Below are 15,599 nucleotides of genomic sequence, written 5' to 3'. Positions count from 1 at the left end.
AATAACTCTAATAAATCCAATATAAGTAGGAATTTTCACTCAAGTCTCTTATATTTTTAATTATTTATAATAATGCATAAGACTGAACTTTTTAATAAAATCTTAACATGATTGGAATATTATTAAATATTAAAATATTACTAATAATGTGTAATTTGCATTATTAGTAATATTTTAATAATTATTAGTTCATTCATTTATTTTCTTGTCGGCTTAGTCTCTTTATTAATCCGGGGTCGCCACCGTGGAATGAACCGCCAACTTATCCAGCAAGTTTTTACGCAGCGGATGCCCTTCCAGCCGCAACCCATCTCTGGGAAATTCAAGCACACATTCAAACACACACACTCATACTCTACGGACAATTTAGCCTACCCAATTCACCTGTACCGCACAGTCTGTGGACTGTGGGGGAAACTGGAGCACCCGGAGGAAACCCACGTGAACACAGGGAGAACATGCAAACTCCACACAGAAACGCCAACTGTGCCGAGGCTCGAACTGGCAACCTTCTTGCTGTGAGGAAACAGCACTAGTACCTACTGCACCACTGCCTCACCCAATTATTAGTTCATATTAATATTTAATATTAGCATTTATTTAATTTTAATTATTTATTTAATATGTATTAATAGTAAATGTTTATAAATCACATATTTTTAATCAGCCAATCACATGGCAGCAACTCACTGCATTTCGGCATGTAGACATGGTCAGGACGATTTGTTGCGGTTCAAATGGAGCATCAGAATGGGGAAGAAAGGGGATTTAAGAGACTTTGAACGTGGCATGGTTGTTGCTGCCAGACGGGCTGCTCTGAGTATTTCAGAAACTGCTGATCTACTGGGATTTTCACGCACAACCATCTCTAGGGTTTAAAGAGAATGCTCCGACAAAGAGGAAATATCCAGCGAGCGGCAGTTCTGTGGGCGCAAATGCCTTGTTGATGAGGCCAGAGGAGAATGGCCAGACTGGTTCCAGCTGATAGAAAGGCGACAGTAACTCAAATAAGCAACCGAGCTCTGCAGAAGAGCATCTCTGAACACACAACACGTCCAACCTTGAGGCGGATGGGCTACAGCAGCAGAAGAGCACACCGGGTGCCGCTCCTGTCAGCTAAGAACAGGAAACTGAGGCTACAATTCACACAGACTCACCAAAACTGGACAATAGAAGATTGGAGAAATGTTGCTGCTCTGATGAGTCTCCATTTCTGCTGACACATTCGGATGCTCGGCTCACAATTTGGCCTCAACAACATGAAAGCATGGATCATCCTGCCTTGTATCAGCGGTTCAGGCTGGTGGTGGTGGTGTAATGGTGAGGGGGAGATTTTCTTGGCACACTTTGGGTCCATCAGTACCAATTGAGTATGGTGTTAACGCCACAGCCTACCTGAGTAAGGACCTAGTACCTAATAAAGTGGCCGGTGAGTGTATATGAATCAGATGTGTTGGATGAGTTGTCTGCTGATATAGTTCTCATAACTATCATGATGACGGTGGTTCTCTGGGTTCACTCAGCAGGAAGCTCTCTCAACACACTCACACACTCCTGGAATTCCTCTAAATCTAATTAAATAAACAGCACACACTCAGACTGACAGTATTAAAGCAGTATAGTGTGGTGTGTGTGTGTGTGTGTGTGTGTGTGACGCGGCTCTCGCTGCCACTCTCTACAGGAGGCAAACCAACCAGCAGAGTTAATCAGCCTTCAGACGGGCACCAGGCTGACCTCTGACCTCACATTCCACATCACACACACTGAATTCACACTGAACTCACACACACACACATTGAACAGACTTTAACGCACACACACTGAATGGACATTAACATACACACTAAACGTTCACACACATTGAACTCACACTGAACTGAGGTTAACACAAATACTGAACACGCGTGCGCACACACTGAATGCACATTGCACACAAATACAGAAAACTTTACTGGTATTGCTGTACTTGTGGGGACACTGGTCCCCAAAAAGTTAGGAAAACAGTGAACACAGACAGCTCGAGCTGTTAAACACAAGCAGACTTACAACAGGGAACAGTTTAATCCGGTTCACAGATTTAGTCCTGTAATACTGATTACATACAAACATCCAAACTAATCATTTTTAAAGAGATTAATAAATCTAACACATAAACCAATATAAAACTAGCCTACCTGAGCATCGTTGTATACATTTTCAGCTCCTAATAAGCTATATTATACAGAAGTGTACCAACACACACACATACACACCTGCAGTTGATCCTGTCAGTCTCTACTAAAAGCCCAAATATTGTCAAATAACCCAGCAGGAAAGCACAGTTAATAAGCATTCATTAAAGCACACAGCTGACCTCTGACCTCACATTCCACATCAAACACTGACCTGAAAACAGCACTGCTTATGTTTGTAAATACATTATTGGAAAGATAGATATTCATGGTAAGACTTTTACGTTTGGATGGATGGATTTTCACATTAATCAAGAGTTTTCTGTTTAATTATTTGTAAATACAAAAGTCAAAATTGATGTATTTTATGTTTTTGTGACAATGAACTTGAAGCCCCCTCCTTTTTAATAAGCATACATAATAATATTAAATTGTAAACCTGCATTTTTTAAAATAATTTAACGATTTCAAAAGCACGAATAGCAGATGAACTGATAATTAGAGCAATATTACAAAAGGAAAACAGGAAACGTGGCTTTACTGAACTCAACGTTGTTATGTGTAAATGTTGATAATTAGGAAATCTGTGAATGTAAACTGGCTTTTATAAGAGCCAAACATTAAATAAATAAATAAATAAATAAAAATATCAACAAACAGGAATCAGAATGTAAGTTACTCACGGGTCCAGGAGCAAGAAGTGCAGAGCAGATCGGCGTCTTTCTGGCAGTCGTTCGTTTTACAAAGCCCTCGACAACGAATAAAAGCCAAGTTTTCTGGACAATTTCACGATAAACTCTACTTTAAAAATAATTCTATGTTCCTTTGTTAAAGTTCTCCTTGTCGTCTCATCCTCTGCGCCGCTGTCCACGTTGATAAATCCTCCGATAAACGCGACCATGCTGTGAAAAGTGCGTAGAAAGCACTTCCTGTATTTTCGCGGTATTTTGCACCTGCTGACCACAATTAGAAACCAATCACCTTACTAGCGCACTGCGATGTCAATATCCGAATAAATAAACAAACAAAAAGTTCAGATAACAGCGTTAAAGGCTCCCTGCCTCATTTAAAAAAATAAATAAAATACAATTTTAACCTAATTTCAGGTACGTACGCCTCTATAAAAGAAGGAAATAAACCAAATGAAAGTGAGTGGGAGTAAATAGTTTGTTTAAAAATGAAGAACTATCCTTTATATATATATATATATATATATATATATATATATATATATATATATATATATATATATATATATATATATATATATATATATATATACATACATACATATACATATATATATACATATATATAAGCAGTGTTGTGCAAGCTACTTAAAAAATGTAATGAGCTAAACTATTAGTTACTCTACTTAAAATGAAGCTAAATTACTACGCTAAAAGCTACCCCCTGGGAATTGTTGCAAGCTAAGCTAAAAGCTACATAACAAAAGTAGCTTAGCTACATCTAAGCTATTTTTTTACTATTTTCATTTTTAAATCGAAGCAACTTAAATCCAAGTCAATCATTTCTTAGGGATTAATAAAACTGTCAATGAAACATCAGAGGCTGAACTGTTCAGTTTAATTATTTATTGCAAATAATATGCTGTACTAAACAAAAACACATTATATACCAGCTAAAACAAATCTAATTAAATCAGGTGTAACACATTTAAAATATTATGGTAATTATATATATATATATATATATATATATATATATATATATATATATATATATATATATATATATATGGCCTATTCTATTTTCACTGAAAGCTCAAATTTATCCTTGTTTTAACCAAGACAACTTTTAGATGTCTATTAGACATCTTTTTAAAAACAAAAAATGCTTGCTGGGATATTTTAATGGTACATAACTAAACGTGTGCACATTTCCACAACTTTCCTCAAACAGTTTGTCTTGCAGGTTTGTGCCCTGATAGTGAACCCCATGTTTGTGTTCTCCTCTTGCATGTCTTTTGGTGTTTTGTCATCATCATCATCATCATCCCCATCAACATCATCGCTGATTTGCATCTGTTTTCTGAAGTTGCAACATACCCAGCAAACTCTTTTGTGTTTAATAGATGTCTATTAGACCAGGGATTCTCAACTGGTTTGGCCATGGGACCCATATTTTTATGTACATGGTCATCAAGCCGCAACCCAATTTTTTAGGGACTATAATACAATTTTAGGAATTATAATTAATTTGTATTTATTTGTTAACATAAACAAGTAGTGACAGATAAATCATAAGAAAAAAAATCATTATATTATTTATCATAACATAAATCATAATATTACAAAGTAAAAACGACAAATACTGTAAACATTGGTTAGGATAACGGTTCAGTAACCATGAACTGAACTGTTAATAAAACATGTTGTCTGGTTTCTAAATGTTGTTTTAATTTAGAAGGTTTCATGCTCTGCTATTAGAGCACCTCACTACATATGACACAATGAGACTTTAAGTCTTTTTTGTCCTCAATATATGTAAATCCACACTTTACATATTCAGGGTAATGCTTGCGCTTCAACATATTTGTTGCTATAATTAAATAAAATTTCACATTTCAAACGGTAGGGTTGTCGCGTGCGCATTTCAAAGTAAAAGTCTGGTATAAGCAAAATAAGTTAAAAATTAAACTTTTGTTGTTGTTGTTTTTTTTACCTCACACTCACTGAAAATGTTTCCGCGACCCAAAATCCACCAGTTGAGAAACACTGTATTAGACATCTAAATGCAGACAGCTTGGCTAAAACAAGGCTAAACTTGGGCGGTCAGTAAAAATCTATGTAATGTAATGTGTATTTATATAGTGCATTTATTGTGTATGGCCATACACCCAAAGTGCTTCACAATCATGAGGGGGGGGTCTCTTCACACCACCACCAGTGTGCAGCATCCACATGGATGATGCGACGGCAGCCACAGGACAACGGCGCCAGTGCTTCACCACACACCAGCTATTGGTGGAGTGTAGAGACGGTGATAGAGCCAATTCGGTGGAAGGGGATGATTGGGAGGCCATGATCGTAAGGGCCGATAGAGGGACTTTGGCCAGGACATCGAGGTTACACCCCTGCTCTTTTACGAGAAGTGCCATGGGATTTTTAATGAGCACAGAGAGTCAGGACCTCGATTTAACATCTCATCCGAAAGACAACGCCCACTGACAGTGTAGTGTCCCCTTCACTTTTACTGGGGCATTAGGACTCACACAGACCACAGGTTGAGCGCCCCCTGCTGGCCTCACTAACACCACTTCCAACAGCAACCTAGTGTTCCCTAGTGGCCTCCCATCCAGGTAGGGACCAGGCTCAGCCCTGCTTAGCTTCAGTGAGTAACCGGTCTTGGGCTGCAGGGTGATGTGGATATATTAGATATCTAATAGATGTCTAAGAATAACCCAAAACTAGACGTCAAATAGACAGATCAGACAGACTTTATATGTGCAGTCATTCATTTGTGTTTAATTGATGACTAGTCTAGTTTTGGCCTATTCTATTTTCACCGACAGCCCAAATTTAGCCTTTGGTTTAAGCAAGACGACTGTGTAGACATCTATTAGACATCTTATAAAAAACAAAACTTCTTGCTGGGATGTTTTAATGGTATAAACACGTGCACATTTCTGTAACATTCTTCTGATCTGGCATGTCTTTGACTATTTTGTCATCATAATCAACGATGATTTGCAGGTGTTTTTTCTATTTGCATGTGTTTTTAAGCTGCAGCATGTCAATGGTAATGGTACAAAACTAAACGTGTGCACATTTCCCTAACATTCCTCAGTTTGTCTTGCAGGTTTGTGCACAGTTCGTGAACCTCATGCTTGCGTCCTCCTCCTGTGTGTCTCTCTGTGTTTTGTCATCATCATCATCGCTGGTGACGAGGTCAGTTTTGTACGCTGTTACTCAGAGCGTCATTGATGATAGCAGAAGCGGACAGCGAGTGTTCACATCAGAGTCCGTCTGCTCAGGATAAGAGCGGGACGGATCCGTCTGCTGATGGGCCCTGACGCTCGTGTGGCTGCGGGGGCTCCTGAGGTCGAGACCCCGGCTGGTGCTGTCCTCGTCCCGCATCATCCTCAGCGGCTGACGGGACGGGACAGCGGCGCGTCTGACTGCTCTTTTCCACCAGTGCCGGGGCCTGAGGAAGTCATCAGAGTGGCAGGCCTGTCAGATCGCGGTCTGATCGCCAGCGCGGCAGCCAAAGAGACAGCCAGAGCCGCTCTGACAGCGAATATGTTCACACAATTGGCAAGCTGCTGGCAACTGAGTGACTGAGACTTCAGGAGGCATCGCGTGAGCATCGCTGGCGGAGCAGAGGCAGCGTAGTGTACAGAGAAGAGAGCGCGTGTGTGTGTGTGAGAGATGCTTGAAGATAAAATAAACACCTCCGATTTAGCTCTAAACCAAGACCAGTCAATCATGATAATTAAACATTTAGGCGACCATTTAAGTTTATGGTCTCATTAGATTATTCAAAACAATGATAGCCAAAAAAATCCATTAGCAAAACTGTACTGTAGTTTAGCCGAAGGCAATTGATTTGATTTATTATGTAGCATTTACATTTCATTTCAACATACAGTTGAAGTCAGAAATATTAGCCCCCCCCCCCCCCCCTGTTTATTTTTTCCCCAATGTTCTGTTTAGATTTTTTATAGCACATTTCTAATCGTAATAGTTGTAATAACTCACCTCTAATAACTGATTTATTTTCTCTTTGCCATGATGACAGTCAATAATATTACTCTAGATATTTTTCAAGACACTTCTATACATTGACTTCACTTGGTTAATTAGGTTAACTAGGCAGGTTAGGGTAATTAGGCAAGTTATTATATAACGATGGTTTGTTCTGTAGACTATCAAAAATGTATAGCTTAAAAAGGGCTAATAATTGACCTTAAAATAGTTATTAAAAAATTTAAAACTGCTTTTATTCTAGCCGAAATAAAACAATCAAGACTTTCTCCAGAAGAAAAAAAAATATTATTAGACATACTGTAAAAATGTCCTGGCTGTGGTAAACATCATTTGGGAAATATTTAAAAAAAGAAGAATATATATATATATATATATATATATATATATATATATATATATATATATATATATATATATATATATATATATATATATATATATATATATATATATATATATATATATATATATATATATATATATATATATATATAAAAATCCCAGCTCTAAACCAAAGATGCCCCAACTAGGGCTGGTGGGCCAAAGTTTGGGCCTGTTAACTTTCATCTGGACCATCATTGCATCAGTGAAGAGAAGGAGAATTTTGGGGAGGGTTGGGGTTAATGGTTTTGATTCACATTGTCATTTCTAATGTAACGTAACGTTTCATTTCTTAGTTTTATTTTTAAGATGCAAAAAAACAAGCTTGAATTAAACGTTTCAATTAAATGTTGTGAATGAAAACAGGTGCAGCTTGAGCGAGTGTATTCTGCATTAAAATCCACAATGTTAGACATGTTTTTATTACAATAGACTTATTATTAAATGTTAAATCATATAATGGATTTGTTCATAAGCTTAATATGCGTTATCATTTTAAATGAACCAGGAAATTATTGGAGTGGAATTATTATATGAAAACTTTGTACCGCTTGATATATTTAGCATCGGCCCTCAGTCAAGTTTGTTTTTTGGCTCTTCATATAAAAAAAAAAAAAAAAAAAATTAAGCCCTGCTTTAAATTAAGCTTTTAGGTGACCGTTTAGTTTCTCCAAAACAATGACAGGCCAAATATGCATTGAAAATATTTTTTTTTTAGTACTGTGAAACAATTAATCATGATTTATCACATCCCAAAAAAGTTTATATTCATTTATTGTGTGTATTTAGTATGTACATATATAAATTAAATAAAATAAATGATGTCAAATTAAACCGTACAGTAGGTGGCGGTATGACACTGTCTTAAGGTGTTAAATCACTGACAAAAAAAGGCCAAAGCAGTAATGGATCAGTAAATAATTAATGTAAACTGATTGCATTTATAGGCGGCTTTGTTACCGTTTAACAAAGATTTTTTTAAACTTATACTGGAACATTTACAAACAATAGATAATATTAATGTATATTCATCCAGCGTCTGATCGATCCCAGGACTTCACTAGCACTAAATTTCAATATTCATGCCTTAATTCAACCAGCATTTGACCCTGATTGAGGCTCTTCGTGACAGTTTTGAGCTTGGTTAGAGCAAACTTGGGCAGAGTTAGTATTGTAATAGTAGTTAGTTTTTTTATAGTATATTTTTATTTTAATATACCAGCACAGGATGTGAACCTGCAGAATACTACATTTATTTTATTATTAAATAAATAACTAACATTTGAAATATTTTTCATGTCTGTTTAGACATTATTATTCAATTATTCAATATATAGATATACACACTCACCGGCCACTTTATTAGGTACACCTGTCTAACTGGTTGTTAACGCAGATTTCTAATCAGCCAATCACATGGCAGCAGCTCACTGCATTTAGTTATGTAGACATGGTCAAGACGATCTGCTGCAGGTCAAAGCGAGCATCAGAATGAGGAAGAAAGGGGATTTAAGGGACTTTGAATGTGGCATGGTTGATGCTGCCAGACTGGCTGCTCTGAGTATTTCAGAAACTGCTGATCTACTGGGATTTTCACGCACAACCATCTCTAGGGTTTACAGAGAATGCTCCGACAAAGAGGAAATATCCAGTGAGCGGCAGTTCTGGGGTTGCAAATCCTTGAGGCCAGAGGAGAATGGCCAGACTGGTTCCAGCTGATAGAAAGGCACTGTACTCAAATGGCCTCCACAGTCACCAGAGCCCAATCCAATAGAGCAGCTTTAGGATGTGGGGGAACGGGCATCATGGATGTGCAGCCAACAAATCTGCAGGAGCTGCGTGATGCTATCATGGAGCAAAATCTCTGAGGAATATTTCCAGTAGCTTGTTGAATCGATCACAAAGGATAAAGGCAGGTCTGAAATCAAAAGCATGTCCAACCCGGAACAAGTAAGCTGTACCTAATAAAGTGGCCGGTGAGTGTCTGTGTGACTTTATTCATGATTACACTACTGTATATAAACCCCTTTATATAATAAAACCGAATCACTATTTGAGTTCCCACATATACACCTCACAATAACAACAGTGCAGCATTACAGTAATTAAACTCTCTATTATAATAACTGTATTCAGGTGTACCTGTCTGAGCTGCCAGCGCCAGAAGCTTCTCCAGAGTAATTAACAGATTTATTCGCAATCATATATTTCGATCAGCCTTACAGGTGGTATGAATTAGTTTTACCATTACACTAATGAGTGAACAACGACTGACGGCTCATTTGCATACGCGGCATTGTGAGGGAGAGCTCTTCAACAAACACCGCCGAGAATAATGAATAATCATTACCTAAAGGTCCGCGAATTATTGATGTAAAATAAGCAATGATATTTTTTCCTCCCTCCGCGCAATTTATTGCCATTAACAAGTAACTTGCGATCCAATAAATGTCAGTGTGGCTTTCAGTTAATTAAAGGGATAGATATTATATAGTAATGCGGGGTGGCACTTAGATCCCGATCGCCACAGACTGCAATTTACAGTCTGAGCTTTATTTGAAGGGAACCACAAATAATGACCATTAAGCTGTCAGCCAATGGACAGGAGATCACATTAATGAAATTAGATAAGGCCAGCGCTGATCTGCGCACACACACACACACACACACACACACACACACACACACACACACACACACACACACACACACACACACACACACACACACACACACACACACACACACACACACACACACACACACACACACACACACACACACACACACACACACACACACACACACACACACACACACACACGAGCTGCAGAGAAAGGGTCAGGAGCAATTAACGGAGAAAACACAATGCAAAGATGCTGTCCATAACACACACACACACACACACACACACACACACACAGGACCTGTGTGTGTGTGTGTGTGTGTGTGTGTGTGTCCACTTTGCCCTGTCCATGCATCTTCATTCTGTGAAGTGTGTGTGTGCGTTGTAATAATATGTTAATGAGCAGTTTCCGTATTTTGTGATTCACGCGTATTCACGGTTGTGAATTGCATGTTGGTGTGACTTTTTATGTTGAACTACAGTTTAACAAAGTGTCTTTTATTGACATTTTAGTATTGTTTTACACCAGACAGAAAGCAGTATACCGTTGAATTTTCGATGCTACACAGCCCCCCCCCAAAAAGTCTTGACCTTTTGTCATTAAATTTTGTTGCAATTTAGCAGTAGAACAGGGCAGCGTGAACATTCTTCTAAACCTCTCCTTTTTGTGTTCCACACCGGAAAGTAAGTCATATGCACATGTGCAGTTGAATTTTATCTTCGCCATACCTGCAGTGTTTTTTTTCTGGCTTTGTATAATATTGTTTTTTTACAGTGTAGTAGAACGCAGCAGCATGAACATTCTTCAAAATCTCTCTTTTTTGTGTTCTGAATCAGAAAGCCGTGTCAAGTCGTGTGCAGCTGATTTTCAGCAGTTAAAGCTTCTCCACAACTATGGTGTGATTTCTTCTCATGCCACTTATTCCACTTTTTACCGTATTATAGAACAGGGCAGTGCGAACATTCTTGTAAAACTCAGGTTTTGTTTTCCGCATCAGAAATGCAGTTGAATTTCCAGCTTCTTTATAACTGTGGTGTTTTCTGACCAAGCCAACGAAACCCTACCCCACCCCAAACTTTTTGTCATTCAACTTTTTTTTAGTGTAGACAAACAGGGTAGCGTGCACATTCTTCTAAACCTCTCCTTAATTTTTTTCTGCACCAGAAAGTAAGCTGTATGCAGATGAATATCAGCTTCTCCATAACTGTATTGCGTTTTCTGACCATGCCAACGACACACCACCCAACCCCAAACTGTGTCATTCAATTTCTTAGTGTAGAAGAACAGAGCAGCATGAACATTCTTCTAAATCTCTTTTTTTGTGTTCCGCACCAGAAATGCAGTTGAATTTTCAGCTTCTCCATAACTGTAGTGTGTTTTCTGACCATGTTAACGACACCCTATCCCACCCCAAACTTTGTCATTTTTTTTTTTTTTTTTTACAGTGTATTAGAACAGGGCAGCGGGAACATTCTTCTAAACCTCTCCTTTTATGCGTTCCGCATCAGAAATGCAGTTGAATTTTCTGCTTCTCCCTAACTGTAGTCTGTTTTTTTGACCATGCTAACGACACCCTATCCCACCCCAAACTGTCATTTAATTATTTTTTTTACAGTGTATTAGAACAGGGCAGCGGGAACATTCTTCTAAACCTTTCCTTTTTGTGTTCTGCACCAGAAAGTGGAATGCAGTTGAACTTTCAGCTTCTCTATAACTGTAGTGTTTTCTGACCATGCCAACGACACACCACCCAACCCCAAACTGTCAATCAATTTCTTACAGTGTAGAAGAACAGAGCAGCATGAACATTCTTCTAAATCTCTTTTTGTGTGTTCCGCACCAGAAATGCAGTTGAATTTTCAGCTTCTCCTTAACTGTAGTGTGTTTTCTGACCATGCCAATGACACAATCAGACCCCACCCCAAACTTTTTGTCATTAATTTTTTTTTTACAGTGTAGAAGAACAGGGCAGCTCAAACATTCTTCTGAACCTCTATTTTTTGTGCTCTGCACAGGAAAGTAAGCGGACAAAATAACTGTGGTATGTTTTCTGACCATGCCGAAGACACACAACCCAACCCCAAACTTTCTGTCATTACATTTTTACTGTGTAGTAAAACAGGGCAGCACAAACATTCTTTGAAACCTCTCCTTTCTGTGTTCTGTATCAGGTTGTATGCAGTTGAAATATCTCTATAACGAGCCAATGTCAGACACTCATTCAATTTTTACAATATCATAGAACAGGGCAGCGCAAACATTTTTCTAAACCTCTCCTTTTATGTGTTCCGCATCAGAAATGCAGTTGAATTTTCTGCTTCTCCCTAACTGTAGTCTGTTTTTTTGACCATGCTAACGACACCCTATCCCACCCCAAACTGTCATTTAATTATTTTTTTTACAGTGTATTAGAACAGGGCAGCGGGAACATTCTTCTAAACCTTTCCTTTTTGTGTTCTGCACCAGAAAGTGGAATGCAGTTGAACTTTCAGCTTCTCTATAACTGTAGTGTTTTCTGACCATGCCAACGACACACCACCCAACCCCAAACTGTCAATCAATTTCTTACAGTGTAGAAGAACAGAGCAGCATGAACATTCTTCTAAATCTCTTTTTTTTGTGTTCCGCAGCAGAAATGCAGTTGAATTTTCAGCTCTCCATAACTGTAGTGTTTTCTGACCATGCCAATGACACAAGCCAACCCCAAACTTTTTGTCATTCATTTTTAGAAGAACAGGGCAGCACAAACATTCTTCTAAACCTCTCATTTTTTGTGCTCTGCACCGGAAAGTAAGCGGATAATATAACTGTGGTATGTTTTCTGACCATGCCAAAGACACACAACCCAACCCCAAACTTTCTGTCATTACATTTTTACTGTGTAGTAAAACAGGGCAGCACAAACATTCTTCAAAACCTTTTCTTTTTGTGTTCTGAATCAGAAAGCAAGTTGTTTGCAGTTGATTTTCAGCTTCTCCATAACTATGCTGTGGTTTCTGTACATGCCAGTACTACACACATATTCAACTCTTTACAGTGTCGTAGAACAGGGCAGCATGAACATTCTTCTAAGCCTCTCCTTTTTTGTGTCTTGCAGCAGAAAGTAAGCGGTATACAGCATAACTGCGGTGTGTGTTTTCTGGCCCAGGCTGATGTGTGAAGCGAGCGCAGGAAGTTAGTGTTTGTTTTGATTCGACCCTGACACTAAAAGACACAAGGCGATCTGCAGAGGTTCATCCAGTGCTGTCCGCCCTCATAAGTGTGTACACAGCCTTGTATCCCTGTGTATGTGCCCCCCGGCAGAATGCCATGGCTGGCACTAAATTAGTGATTAGGGACCCTCTCCTGCGCCCCTCCCTCCCTCCCTGCGCTCTCCAGAGACGGCTGCAGACTGGACAGCTGCACGCATCAACAACTGTCACCTTGTCAGGGAAAGTTTTCTGTCTCTGCGTCCGACAAAACTTTCGTCAGTCCGTCAGCCAGTGGTGAGGGGCCGCGCTTGTGTGTGTGTGTGTGTGTGTATGTGTGGGGGGGAGAGTCGGAGCCCAGGCGGAGTGTGTGACATTTCTGACGGCTCGCCCTCAAATGAGCGTCTCTGCTGCTGTCAGAGCAGGCCTCGCCCCCCGGCAATGACTGTCAGAGCACATGCTCACAGCGGCAGGAGAGACACACACACACACACACACACACACACACACACACACACACAAATATATATGAACACATACACCAACACACATGCGCACACAAACACACGCACGCAAATGTATATGCATGCAAACACAGATATATGCACACACAAATGTATATGCTTGCACGCACGCACACACACACACACACACAATCAAAAATATACAAACAAACACACACACAGTACAAATATCCACTGTACATGCACACACACACTTACAAATATCCACTATAAATACACACACATGGACACAAATGCACTCATACACACAATGCATGCACACACACACACACACACAAATGTATATGCATGCAAACATATATCTATGCACACACACATGTATATGCTCACACACAAAATCATGTCTATGCACACATACACACACAAATGTATATGCATGTAAACACACATCTATGTGCACACAAATGTGTATGCACACACACACACACACACACACACACACACACACAAATATCCACTATGAACACACACACACACACACACACATGCACACATACTCTATAAATACACACACACACACACACACATATGCACGCACACAGTACATGCACACACACACACACTTACAAATATCCACTATAAACACACACACACACACTCTATAAATACCCACACACATATGCACGCACACACACAAAGTACATGCACACATACACACACACTTACAACTATCCACTATAAATACACACACACACACACACACACACACACACACACACACACACACACTCTATAAATACACACACACATATGCACCACACACACACACATATATGCAAGTTAGAAGCTGAAACGTCGTCAGGACTCAGCATTAGCAGACAGACTGAGCTGAGCACTGACTGACTCTGGATCAGAATAAGTGTGTGTTATTAGTAAAGCAGGCATGAAGTCTAAATGCAGCTCTCGCAGGCCGTGACTGAACTGAAAACATTTACATTCATCATGAACTGATCTGAGACTCAGCTGAAGTGTGTATGCTGGATTTCCTAAAGCCGGAGACCAAGCTGACATTTAAGAGCTGAAATGATCAGATCGTCACACTCAGAGACTCGACATCAGCAATGATCATACAGGATCATCTTCCAGAGGTCATCCACAGACTCCAGTTAATGCACTTATAGCTTAATGAACAGTAGAGTAACGTGTTATTATACACACATTTCTAGACGTGACCGTTCAGCTCCCATTCAAACTACAGGCTTTATATAGCTCCCTGAAACCAAAACTATTTTTGTCACAGAAAAAAATAATAAAAGGAAACAAATGAAATCATTTAAAAAATGAATTAAACACAAAATAAATAATATTAAATATTAATTAATTAATTAAATCAATAAATAAAAAATACAATTAACAAATAAACGAAATAAAAAATTTAGTATTAAAATAGTAAATATTATTAAATAAATAAATAAATGAAATAAAAAGATAAATAAATAGAACAAAAAGCCAATAAAATAAAGTAAAATAAATAAAATGAATGAATAAATAAAATAATTAAGTACATAAAATAATAAATAAATAAATAAACAAACAAAATAAAATAATAAATAAATAAATATATATTATTAAATTAATTACCTAAATAAAAAAACAAATAAAACAAAGTAAAATAAATAGATGAAATAAATACATAATACAATACAATAATATTAATTACATAAATATAAAATAAATAGATAAATATAAAATAAAATATTTTATTTAAATAAATATAAAAGTAAATAAATAAATAACTCAAAAAGCCAATAAAATAAATAAATAATTCAATTAATTAAATAAATAATAAAATAAATGGGACTTTAGATGTTTCTGCACGCTTATTTATTTTTTGATGAATCAAAATACTATAATTTAAAATAATACTAAAATAATTTACAAAAAAAATCATTAGGCAATATAAATAACAAAATTATGTAAATAAAAAATTAAGTAGATATAAGAGATGAAATAAAATAATGATATAACTACTGCTAAT

The 15,599-nt window shown here is 37.8% G+C and overlaps 1 protein-coding gene across 1 annotated transcript in view; it reads left to right on the top strand.

Moving 5' to 3' along the window:
- The first annotated feature begins 848 nt into the window (after positions 1-848).
- The window catches only part of snx20 (sorting nexin 20), a 677,202-nt gene continuing 662,451 nt past the window's right edge, over positions 849-15,599 (top strand). The window contains exon 1 of the mRNA XM_087312675.1: positions 849-1,303. The gene's annotated coding sequence lies outside the window, so the exon portion shown is untranslated. The remainder of the gene's footprint in view (positions 1,304-15,599) is intronic.

The sequence above is a fragment of the Danio rerio genome, chromosome 25, assembly GCF_052040795.2.
Source record: "Danio rerio strain M-AB ecotype USA chromosome 25, GRCz13ab, whole genome shotgun sequence".
NCBI classification, from domain to species: Eukaryota; Metazoa; Chordata; class Actinopteri; order Cypriniformes; family Danionidae; genus Danio; species Danio rerio.
The sequence above is the reverse complement of the archived record's forward strand: the minus strand, read 5'-3'. Positions and strand labels throughout refer to the sequence as shown.